The sequence below is a fragment of the Anolis carolinensis genome, unplaced genomic scaffold (genome assembly GCF_035594765.1).
Source record: "Anolis carolinensis isolate JA03-04 unplaced genomic scaffold, rAnoCar3.1.pri scaffold_8, whole genome shotgun sequence".
In the NCBI taxonomy this organism is placed as follows: domain Eukaryota; kingdom Metazoa; phylum Chordata; class Lepidosauria; order Squamata; family Dactyloidae; genus Anolis; species Anolis carolinensis.
In genome coordinates, this window is record NW_026943819.1 from 30,449,109 (window position 1) to 30,461,111 (window position 12,003).

At 45.1% G+C, this 12,003-nt stretch overlaps 1 protein-coding gene across 2 annotated transcripts in view; it reads left to right on the forward strand.

The window, feature by feature from the left end:
• Nucleotides 1-6,140: 6,140 nt before the first annotated feature.
• Nucleotides 6,141-12,003, forward strand: part of slc23a2 (solute carrier family 23 member 2) — a 67,784-nt gene continuing 61,921 nt past the window's right edge. Inside the window, exon 1 of one of the 2 annotated variants that reach the window (XM_062961082.1) lies at nucleotides 6,141-6,371. The gene's annotated coding sequence lies outside the window, so the exon portion shown is untranslated. Of the gene's footprint in view, nucleotides 6,372-8,036; nucleotides 9,160-12,003 lie in introns of those variants that run through there. The other variant, XM_062961084.1, reaches the window with a different exon arrangement.

The following is a 12,003-nucleotide window of genomic DNA, read 5'->3' on the forward strand; positions in this document are numbered from 1 at the left end:
ATATCAGCTCTTCTCAAGGGCCTGGGATATTAGAAGTATATTATTATTATTATTATGATTATTATGATTATTATTATCATTATCATTATATATTATTATTTATTACATGTACATAACAGAGCACACATGTACATGAGGTCCAAGTGTCTGGGCTTCGTCTCTGCATATCAGCTCTTCCCAAGGGCCTGGGATATTAGAAGTATATTATTATTATTATTATTATTATTATTAATAATTACATGTACATAACAACACAGCACACATGCACATGAGGTCCAAGTGTCTGGGCTTTGTCTCTGAATATCAGGCTTTTCCCAAAGGCCTGGGATATTAGAAGTATATTATTATTATTATTATTATTATATTATTATTATTTATTACATGTACATAACAGAGCACACATGCACATGAGGCCCAAATGTCTGGGCTTTGTCTGTGCATATTTGCGCTCTTCCCAAAGGCCTGGGGCATGAGCGGGATTTTCGCAGAATGTGCAGTTCTGAAAAGTACTGCCTTCTTCTGCATCCTGTGGATTGATGTTCTGTCCAAATTAAGGCTTTTCTGGTGCTTTTTGAGGTTTCTCGGAATGCCTCCAAGCGCACCAACCACCATTGGTCCCACTGTTGGTTCTCTTTTGCCACAGTCGTCCCATTTCCATGTGCAAGTCTTTGTATTTCGTGACATTTTCCAACTCTTTGCCCTCTGCTCCAGTTTCTCCTGGCACTGCAATCTATATATATAAAAGGGTAATGAAATTTTGGCCTAGGACAAAACAACAAAACTACACATCCCAGAAACACTAAACTTGGCAGCACAACCCCTCATCCATGCCTCTATGTTCATACAACAAAAAGAAAAGAAAAATAAAGTCCTAATTAGAGGGAGAGGAATCATTGTTTTTATCCAATTGCTGCCAGTTAGAAGGCTAAGCTCCGCCCACTTGGTCTCCTAGTAACCCACTCAGCCCAGGGGACAGGCAGAGTTAGGCCTCACTTAGGCCTCTTCCACACTGCCTATAAAATACAGATTATCTGATTTTAACTGGATTATATGGCAGTGTAGACTCAAGGCCCTTCCACACAGCTATATAACCCATTTATAATGGACTTAGTGTCAGAGGAAAACCTTGACCCTTGACCTTAACTACCGCCAATTCCTCAATAGTTTATTTCCCAGACCACCAGACTTCGCCACAGCAACGCGTGGCCGGGCACAGCTAGTGTCTATAATAAAACCATGTTATATCTGGTGTGTTATGTGTTATTATTATTATTATTATGTGTTGTTATTATTATTATTATTGCGTTACCTGTGCTGCATCTGAACAATCTGGCTGCTGAATTCTATCTCTTAAAGCACCGCGCAAGGGAGGCGGAGGGGGAGGATGCTTTGCTTCCCGTTCCTCAGGAAGCCTTCGGGTTGTTCTTACTTCTGCATTCTTTGATTGGGAGCATTGTTTTGACACCCGGACCACGCTTTTATGCAAATAACGCCTTTCACGCGCCGGGCGATGACGCACGGGGAAGGTTCCTGTGTGGGCAGCCTCGCGCCGGAATGAACTTGCCATGAGGACATTTCACGGGCAAAGCCAAAGGGATGGCCGCTGGATTGAAAACAAAGGCCGTTACAGTCAACCCTCCGTATCTACGGATTCGGCATCCACGAATTAAACCCCAAAAAGCATTCGGAGATTGGAACCCTCGGTATTTCTTAGGTTTAGAGATGCCAAATAATAATAATAATAATAATAATAATAATAATAAATCAGTACAAGAAAACCGCACTACAAACTAGAGCTGACAGCTGGCACAACAAAACATCGCATGGAAAGTTCCTTGAGTCTACACTGCCATATAATCCAGTGCAAATTAGATAATCTGTGGAAGAGGCCTAAGCGAGGCCTAAGTCTGCCTGTCCCCTGGGCTAAGTTGGTTGCTAGGAGACCAAGAGGCGTGGAGCTTAGCCTTCTAACTGGCAGCAATTGGATAAAAATAATTATTCCTGTCCCTCTAATTAGGACTTTATTTTTCTTTTCTTTTTGTTGTATCAACTTAGAGGCGTGGATGATGGGTTGTGTTGTCAAATTTGGAGGTTGGGGGGCCTGTAGTTTTGTTGTTTTGTCGGTCGCCGGGATCCCATTACTCTTTTATATATATAGATGCATATAATATTTATTTATTAGCGGCATTTATATCCCGCCCTTCTCACCCCGAAAGGGGGCTCAGGGTGGTTTACAGGTATAGATACATACAATATATTATATTATACGACTATATTGCAATATTATTAGTAATATTGAATGTAATATAAATATACAATTATAATAGTGAATTATAATTATTATCACATTGTATTACATCATAATATTATTATTAATATTACATGTATATACAATATGTTATAATAGTATAGTATAATATTATTAGATATTATCATATCATTAAATTGATACAGGAGACATGTAATACAAAATAATTATTACAAAATAATATTACATTGTAATACAATATAATACTAATAATACAATATAATTATATATATAAAAGAGTGATGGCATCACGGCGACCCACAAAACAACAAAACTACAGGCCCCCCAACCTCGAAATTTGACAACACAACCCATCATCCATGGCTCTAGGTTGATACAACAAAAAGAAAAGAAAAATAAAGTCCTAATTAGAGAGAGAGGAATAATTGCTTTTATCCAATTGCTGCCAGTTAGAAGGCTAAGCTCCTCCAACTTGGTCTCCTAGCAACCCAATAAAAATAATAAAAAATAATAAAAAACACTAAAAATAATTTAAGACACTAAAATTTAATACAATACAATAATAAAATATAATAAATAAAAAGATAACTTACAATAAAATTAATTAAAAAAATACAAATAATGTCAAATAAAAATTACACAACAATTTTTAACCAATACTACCACCACTTTGCCACAACAACGCGTGGCCGGGCACAGCTAGTATTAATTATATATTATACATTACATGTAATATTAATAATAATATTACGATATATAGATATAGTACACTATGGTAATTTATTGCCAGTATTGTGCTATGCTAATAATATAATATTTTATGTAAATTTAATTTGTAAGCCGCTCAGAGTCCCCTTCGGGGTGAGAAAGAAGGGCGGCATATCAATGTATTAAATCAATCAATCAATCAATCAATAAAATAAAACAGGTGTGTAGAAATATACATATAAATTTATATGTATATTTCTACACACCTGTTTTATTTATTGATTGATTTATTTAATACATTTATATCGAGTGCACGCCTGCGTGCACTCGATATAAATGTATTAAATAAATCAATCAATCAATTTGCGACCTAGCCTCTTGCGAGGGGGCGGGGCTAGCTTCGCGGGGGCGGGGCTTATACCTTTGCAGTTCGTTTTCTTGGGAGTAGGCGGGGCTTAGCCCTGGGTGCCCTGGCGTCTTGAGAAGGGGGCGGGGCTAGATTCGCGGGGGCGGGGCTTATACCTTTGCAGTTCGTTTTCTTTGGGAGTAGGCGGGGCTTAGCCCTGGGTGCCCTGGCGTCTTGAGAAGGGGGCGGGGCTAGATTCGCGGGGGCGGGGCTTATACCTTTGCAGTTCGTTTTCTTTGGGAGTAGGCGGGGCTTAGCCCTGGGTGCCCTGGCGTCTTGAGAAGGGGGCGTGGCTAGCGTCGCGGGGCGGGGCTTATGCCTTTGCAGTTCGTTTTCTTGGGAGTGGGCGGGGCTTAGCCCTGGGTGCCCTGGCGTCTTGAGAAGGGGGCGGGGCTAGCTTCGCGGGGGCGGGGCTTATACCTTTGCAGTTCGTTTTCTTTGGGAGTGGGCGGGGCTTAGCCCTGGGTGCCCTGGCGTCTTGAGAAGGGGGGCGGGACTAGCGTCGCGGGGCGGGGCTTATACCTTTGCAGTTCGTTTTCTTTGGGAGTAGGCGGGGCTTAGCCCTGGGTGCCCTGGCGTCTTGAGAAGGGGGCGGGGCTAGATTCGCGGGGGCGGGGCTTATACCTTTGCAGTTCGTTTTCTTTGGGAGTGGGCGGGGCTTAGCCCTGGGTGCCCTGGCGTCTTGAGAAGGGGGCGTGGCTAGCGTCGCGGGGGCGGGGCTTATACCTTTGCAGTTCGTTTTCTTTGGGAGTGGGCGGGGCTTAGCCCTGGGTGCCCTGGCGTCTTGAGAAGGGGGGCGGGACTAGCGTCGCGGGGCGGGGCTTATACCTTTGCAGTTCGTTTTCTTTGGGAGTAGGCGGGGCTTAGCCCTGGGTGCCCTGGCGTCTTGAGAAGGGGGCGGGGCTAGATTCGCGGGGGCGGGGCTTATACCTTTGCAGTTCGTTTTCTTTGGGAGTGGGCGGGGCTTAGCCCTGGGTGCCCTGGCGTCTTGAGAAGGGGGCGTGGCTAGCGTCGCGGGGGCGGGGCTTATACCTTTGCAGTTCGTTTTCTTTGGGAGTGGGCGGGGCTTAGCCCTGGGTGCCCTGGCGTCTTGAGAAGGGGGGCGGGACTAGCGTCGCGGGGCGGGGCTTATACCTTTGCAGTTCGTTTTCTTTGGGAGTAGGCGGGGCTTAACCCTGGGTGCCCTGGCGTCTTGAGAAGGGGGGCGGGACTAGCGTCGCGGGGCGGGGCTTATACCTTTGCAGTTCGTTTTCTTTGGGAGTAGGCGGGGCTTAACCCTGGGTGCCCTGGCGTCTTGAGAAGGGGGCGGGGCTAGATTCGCGGGGGCGGGGCTTATACCTTTGCAGTTCGTTTTCTTTGGGAGTAGGCGGGGCTTAGCCCTGGGTGCCCTGGCGTCTTGAGAAGGGGGCGGGGCTAGCGTCGCGGGGCGGGGCTTATGCCTTTGCAGTTCGTTTTCTTGGGAGTGGGCGGGGCTTAGCCCTGGGTGCCCTGGCGTCTTGAGAAGGGGGCGGGGCTAGCTTCGCGGGGGCGGGGCTTATACCTTTGCAGTTCGTTTTCTTTGGGAGTGGGCGGGGCTTAGCCCTGGGTGCCCTGGCGTCTTGAGAAGGGGGGCGGGACTAGCGTCGCGGGGCGGGGCTTATACCTTTGCAGTTCGTTTTCTTTGGGAGTAGGCGGGGCTTAGCCCTGGGTGCCCTGGCGTCTTGAGAAGGGGGGCGGGACTAGCGTCGCGGGGCGGGGCTTATACCTTTGCAGTTCGTTTTCTTTGGGAGTAGGCGGGGCTTAACCCTGGGTGCCCTGGCGTCTTGAGAAGGGGGGCGGGACTAGCGTCGCGGGGCGGGGCTTATACCTTTGCAGTTCGTTTTCTTTGGGAGTAGGCGGGGCTTAGCCCTGGGTGCCCTGGCGTCTTGAGAAGGGGGGCGGGACTAGCGTCGCGGGGCGGGGCTTATACCTTTGCAGTTCGTTTTCTTTGGGAGTAGGCGGGGCTTAGCCCTGGGTGCCCTGGCGTCTTGAGAAGGGGGGCGGGACTAGCGTCGCGGGGCGGGGCTTATACCTTTGCAGTTCGTTTTCTTTGGGAGTAGGCGGGGCTTAACCCTGGGTGCCCTGGCGTCTTGAGAAGGGGGGCGGGACTAGCGTCGCGGGGCGGGGCTTATACCTTTGCAGTTCGTTTTCTTTGGGAGTAGGCGGGGCTTAGCCCTGGGTGCCCTGGCGTCTTGAGAAGGGGGGCGGGACTAGCGTCGCGGGGCGGGGCTTATACCTTTGCAGTTCGTTTTCTTTGGGAGTAGGCGGGGCTTAACCCTGGGTGCCCTGGCGTCTTGAGAAGGGGGGCGGGACTAGCGTCGCGGGGCGGGGCTTATACCTTTGCAGTTCGTTTTCTTTGGGAGTAGGCGGGGCTTAGCCCTGGGTGCCCTGGCGTCTTGAGAAGGGGGGCGGGACTAGCGTCGCGGGGCGGGGCTTATGCCTTTGCAGTTCGTTTTCTTGGAAGTGGGCGGGGCTTAGCCTCTTGAGAGGGGGGCGGGACTAGCGTCGCGGGGCGGGGCTTATGCCTTTTTCGGTTCGGTTTCTTTGGACGGGGGCGGGGCTTGGGTTAGGCACTTGCGACCTAGTCTCTGGAGGGGGCGGGGCTAGAGCCGCGGGGGCGGGGCTCATGCCTTTGCAGTTGGAGGGGCGAGGCTTGGGGCGCTGCAGTGTTTTCAGAGAGGGGCGGGGCTAGCATCCGCGGGGCGGGGTTTGGTTTAGTGGGAGGGGCGGGGCTTGCGTCTTTTGCGGCCTACCCTCTTTACCTCACGGTTTCCCTCGCTGACTGGGCTTCCGTGCGTGGGCGGGGCCTGGGCCTTGCGGGGCGGGGCCTGGGCCTTGGCGGCCTGGCCTCCTCCTCCGCCGCCTCCTCCTCGTCCTCGGCCGGTCCCCTCACTCGCGGCTCGCCTCTCCTCGCCTCAGAGGGCCGCCATTTCCCCCCGCTCCGCTCGGCTCCGCTCGCAGCCATGGCAGGTGAGGCACCTCGTTGGTTTGTTTCATCCATGATCGACCTGATTGATCATCGCCTCATCCCTGTGAGGCCCAGGGAAGCATCCTCCTCGTCGTTCCGCCACCACAACCTCCCGGAGGGTGCTCCTCATGGCATGGGCCGACCGCGGCCCTCCTTCCCGCCCTCCAGGCGTTTTGGACTTCAACTCCCACAATTCCTAACAGCCGGTAGGCTGTTAGGAATTGTGGGAGTTGGAGTCCAAAACGCCTGGAGGGCCCAAGTTTACCCATGCCTGCTTCATATACAGATATTCGGTGTATATATATATATATATATATATATCATGTGTGTGTGTATATAAAGCAATAATATGTGTATATGTATATATAGCAATAAGTGTTGATATACATATAAATAGCAATAATATGAGTGTGTATATATGTGTGTATGTATATATACATACAGTAGAGTCTCACTTATCCAACACTCGCTTATCCAACGTTCTGGATTATCCAACGCATTTTTGTAGTCAATGTTTTCAATATATCGTGATATTTTGGTGCTGAATTGGTAAATACAGTAATTACTACATAGCATTACTGCGTGTTGAACTACTTTTTCTGTCAAATTTTTTGTCTAACATGATGTTTTGGTGCTTAATTTGTAAAATCATAACCTACTTTGATGTTTAATAGGCTTTTTCTTAATCCCTCCTTATTATCCAACATATTCGCTTATCCAATGTTCTGCCGGCCCGTTTACGTTGGATAAGCGAGACTCTACTGTATGTATAACAATAATATGCGTCTATATATATATATATTATTACTATATATATAGTAATAATATGTGTATGTAAGCACCAAAACATAATGTAGTAATTACTGTATTTACGAATTTAGCACGAAAATATCACAATGTATTGAAAACATTACTACAAAAATGCGTTGGATAATCCAGAACGTTGGATAAGCGAGTGTTGGATAAGTGAGACTCTACTGTATGTGTGTATGTATATATACATATGCATAACAATAATATGCTTGTATGTATATATATATAGTAATAATATGTGTATGTATATACAGTAGAGTCTCACTTATCCAACATAAACGGGCCGGCAGAACGTTGGATAAGCGAATATGTTGGATAATGAGAGATTAAAGGAAAGCCTATTAAACATCTAATTAGGTTTGCCTGTGTTGCCTGACATTGGATCAAGCGTAGCTTAGAACCAATGTCAGCTGGATTCAGTGGATACAGGTGAACTACACCTCCCGTATGCAAGTCCCATCATTCATGGTCCATACTCCTCCAAACAGTGCCAGGATGTAGAGTGTCATGGGAGTTCGATGTGCCAAGTCTGGTCTTGATCAGTCATTGGTGGGAGGTCGCAGTGGTTTCAAGAAGTGAGTGAAGGTATTACAAGTCCCACCGTCCATGATTTGTCATCCCACAAACTACACTAGGACATAGAGTGAGTCGTAGGGGCTCGGTGTGCCAAGTTTGATTTTGATCAGTTATTGGTATGGGTCACAGTTTTCTCATGAAGTGAGTGAAGATACTGCAAGTCTTATTATCCATGGTCCAAACTCATCCAAACTGCACCAGGATATAGTGTGTGTCATGGGGGCACTGTGTGCCAAATGTAGCCCATTAAGGGGGGGGGGGGGGCTAATTGGGTGAAGGTATTGCAAATCCCATAATTCTTTGTCCATCCTCCCCCAAAGTGCCGCAGCATGTAAAGTGTGTTATTTGGGATATGTGTGCCAAGTTTGGATCAGTTCTGTTGTTCCTGCCAGTTACAATGGTCTCAGGAAGCGAGTGAAGGTACTGCAAATCCCATCAACTGTGCACATGCTCCTTTAAACCATACCAGGACGTAAAATAGGACCCATAGGGTCTGTGTGCCAAATTTTGTCCTTCTCCATCATTGGTGGGAGTCACAGTGGTCCGTGAGAGCCGAAGCAATTTAAAGTACTGTTGTAATTACTGTATTTACAAATTTAGCACCAAAGTATCATGATATATTGAAAACATTGACTACAAAAATGGCTTGGATTATCCAGAGGCTTGGATAAGCGAGGCTTGGATTAGTGAGACTCTACTGTATTATTATTATTTTATAATGACACAGCAAACGAGATCTATATGCTGGATTTCGTATCACAAAATCACAAGTCGAACACGTGTGTCTAGGACTGTGTGATGTATTTTCGGATGATGCGTGCAGATCCCAGTAGGGTGGCCTTTTGCAGTTGGCAAAATATTAATATTATTATTATTATTGTTATTATTATTCATTTCCCTGCCCCTTTCTTTCCCCGCCAGACGCAGCCTGCATCCTTTGCTCTGCATTCTTCCAGAATCAGGCCTCTTGCTTTCTGCCCTTCCTTTGGTTCCCATCCTTTATTAAGAAGGTGAAATCATCATTCAAGGGGGCCATTTTCTAGCTGGCTTATTTTATTTTAATGGAAGGCAGCGCCATAAACGGTTAGGTGAAAGAAATGGTGCGGCAGTGGCTGCTTGCACGGCTGTCACACCCCTCTGGAAAGCATCTTCTTCCCGGTGTGTCTTGGGGTCAGCGCTTTCTGCGCATGGAAGCATCCCCTCCTCCTTTCCTTCCTTCCTTCCTTCCTTCCTTCCCTCCATCCATCCCTCCTTCCTTCCTTCCTCTTGCCTTGTCTTCCCTTCTTCCCACCAGATCGAGATATATATATATATATATATATATATATATATATATATATATATATTCCGCCATCCTTCCTCTGCTCCCTTTGCCGTGACCAGGCAAACCTCAATGCCCACGTAAGTATAAATATAGAAACGCGTTCCCCTCCGTGTCATTTCCCGAGATGAACAGATCCTTCTCTCTCTCTCTGCTTACTCCGCTCCCGGCAATGTATGAATCTGGCTTTCCACTTTTAGCAGCTCCCTTTCCTCCACCTACGGGCACATCGGGTCTGTTCTGATTATTATTATTATTATTGTTAACTCGGTGTACTTGGGCTTTAATTAGCCACAGCTGGCATTTCATTTGGAGGGGGGGGGGGATCATTTAAAAATCAATGTATGCATTCATTTCCATTCCTCCTAATTCTATGAGTATGTATGTATGTAGATAGATAGATGCATAATGTTACCGTATATTTATGCATGCATATATATGTGTGTGTGTATGTATATATAGATAGATGCATAATGTTACCGTATATTTATGCATGCATATATATGTGTGTGTGTATGTATATATAGATAGATGCATAATGTTACCATATATATGTGTGTGTATAGATAGATGCATAATGTTACCATATATGTGTGTGTGTATGTGTATGTATGTATGTATGTATAGATAGACAGATAGATAGATAGATAGATGCTTAATATTAATATATATATGTGTGTGTGTATGTATAGAAAGATAGAGGCATATTATTACCATATATGTGTGTGTGTGTATAGATAGATTCATAATGTTAGCATATATATATGTATGTGTTTATAGATAGATGCAAAATGTTACCATATATATGTGTGTGTGTGTGTGTGTGTGTGTATGTATATATAGATAGACAGGTAGATAGATAGATAGATAGATAGATAGATAGATAGATAGATGCATAATATTAATATATGTGTGTGTGTGTGTGTGTGTATAGAAAGATAGATGCATATTATTGCCATATATGTGTGTATGTAGATAGATAGATGCATAATGTTACCATATATATGTGTGTGTATGTGTAAGTATGTATGTATAGATAGATAGATAGATAGATAGATAGATAGATGCATAATATTAATATATGTGTGTGTGTAAGTATAGAAAGATAGATCCATATTATTACCATATATGTGTGTATGTGGATAGATAGATGCATAATGTTACCATATATATGTGTGTTTATATAGATAGATAGATGCATAATGTTACATATGTATGTGTGTATGTGTATAGATAAATGCATAATGTTACCATATATATGTGTGTGTGTGTGTGTATGTATGTATGTATAGATAGATAGATGCATAATGTTACCATATATATGTGTGTATGTGTGTGTATGTGTATGTATGTATAAACAGACAGACAGATAGATAGATGCATAATGTTACATATGTATGTGTGTATGTGTATAGATAAATGCATAATGTTACCATATATATGTGTGTGTGTGTGTGTGTATGTATGTATGTATAGATAGATAGATGCATAATGCTACCATATATGTGTGTGTATGTGTATGTATGTATAAACAGACAGACAGATAGATAGATGCATAATGTTACCGTGACTGGAGATGAATGTCTTGGCACCCTCTGCTCACTGTCCTTTGCTCCGGTGTTGTTAGTCTGTGAATTGCACCTGTCCTTTGGCCCCCAATTGTGCAGGGCCTATAGCTCATAGCAGCAGGGCTTCTCCTTCAAAAGGAAAAGGGGATTGGAATGAGTGAGTGCTCTGAGAACCTGATATTGGTCAAGGGAAGCATGTCTCCGCACAGGGTTCAAGTGTGGTGGGTGTGACGCCTGCCATTCCCTCGTGTGCCCATCTTTCCTTTGAAACAAAATGGGTGACAGATAGATACTAGCCTAGGTAAGGCGCGCAGACCCGGCGAAGCCTCTCTCTGGTTTGACTCCTGGCCGTCATTGCCGTCATGCGTCCCTTTCCCTGCCTCATTCTTCAAACTCATGCAGCTTTCCTTCCCCTCATCCCAGAATGCCTTTCTTTTATACTCCATTATCCTTATTGGCGGGCGAGAAACGGAGTTGGATCTCATTCAGAAATCGGCACAATTAGCGCAGGAACGTATTTTCTGAAAACCGAAGGATACGGTTTCATTCTTGTTTGTGTCCCTGCATATGCTTAGTCTTGGATGGCAATATATTTGCAGGCGGGAAGGGATCCTTGCTCATTCTTTGTCCTTTCATTTGGCCACTGATAACATATCTCTGTTCTGCAGAGATAAGCTCTTAACTGCAGCCTTTGATCTATTTCTGAGGTTTTCTCCTTTATGGCTTCATAGCACATGGCTTTGGAGGCAAGTGGCCACTCATTGTGTAGGAGGGAGAGACTGGGGTTCAGGCGAAACAGCTTCTTAGAAAGTAAGCCTTTATACCAGGATGCTGTGAGTTTTCTGGACTGTCTGGCCCTGTTCCTGAAGCATTCTCTCCTGACGTTTTGGCCACATCTGTGGCAGGCATCCTTATGGGTTGAGAGATCTGTTGGAAACTAGGCAAGTGGGGTTTATATATCTGTGGAATGATGTCCAGGGTGGGAGAAGGAACTCTTGTCTGTTGGAGGCAAGTGGGAATGTTGCCATTGGCCAGCTTGATTAGCATTGAATGGCCTTGCAGCTTCAAAGCCTGGCTGCTTCCTGACAGGAAACAATCAGGGTCAGCTAACATCTCCCAATAAAGCCTGATCCGAATACATATACAGTAGAGTCTCGCTTATCCAATGTTCCGGATTATCCAACGCATTTTTGTAGTCAATGTTTTCAATACATCGTGATATTTTGGTGCTAAATTCGTAAATATAGTAATTACAACATAACATTACTGTGTATTGAACTACTTTTTCTGTAAATTTGTTATATAACATGATGTTTTGGTACTTAATTTGTAAAATCATAACCTAATTTGATGTTT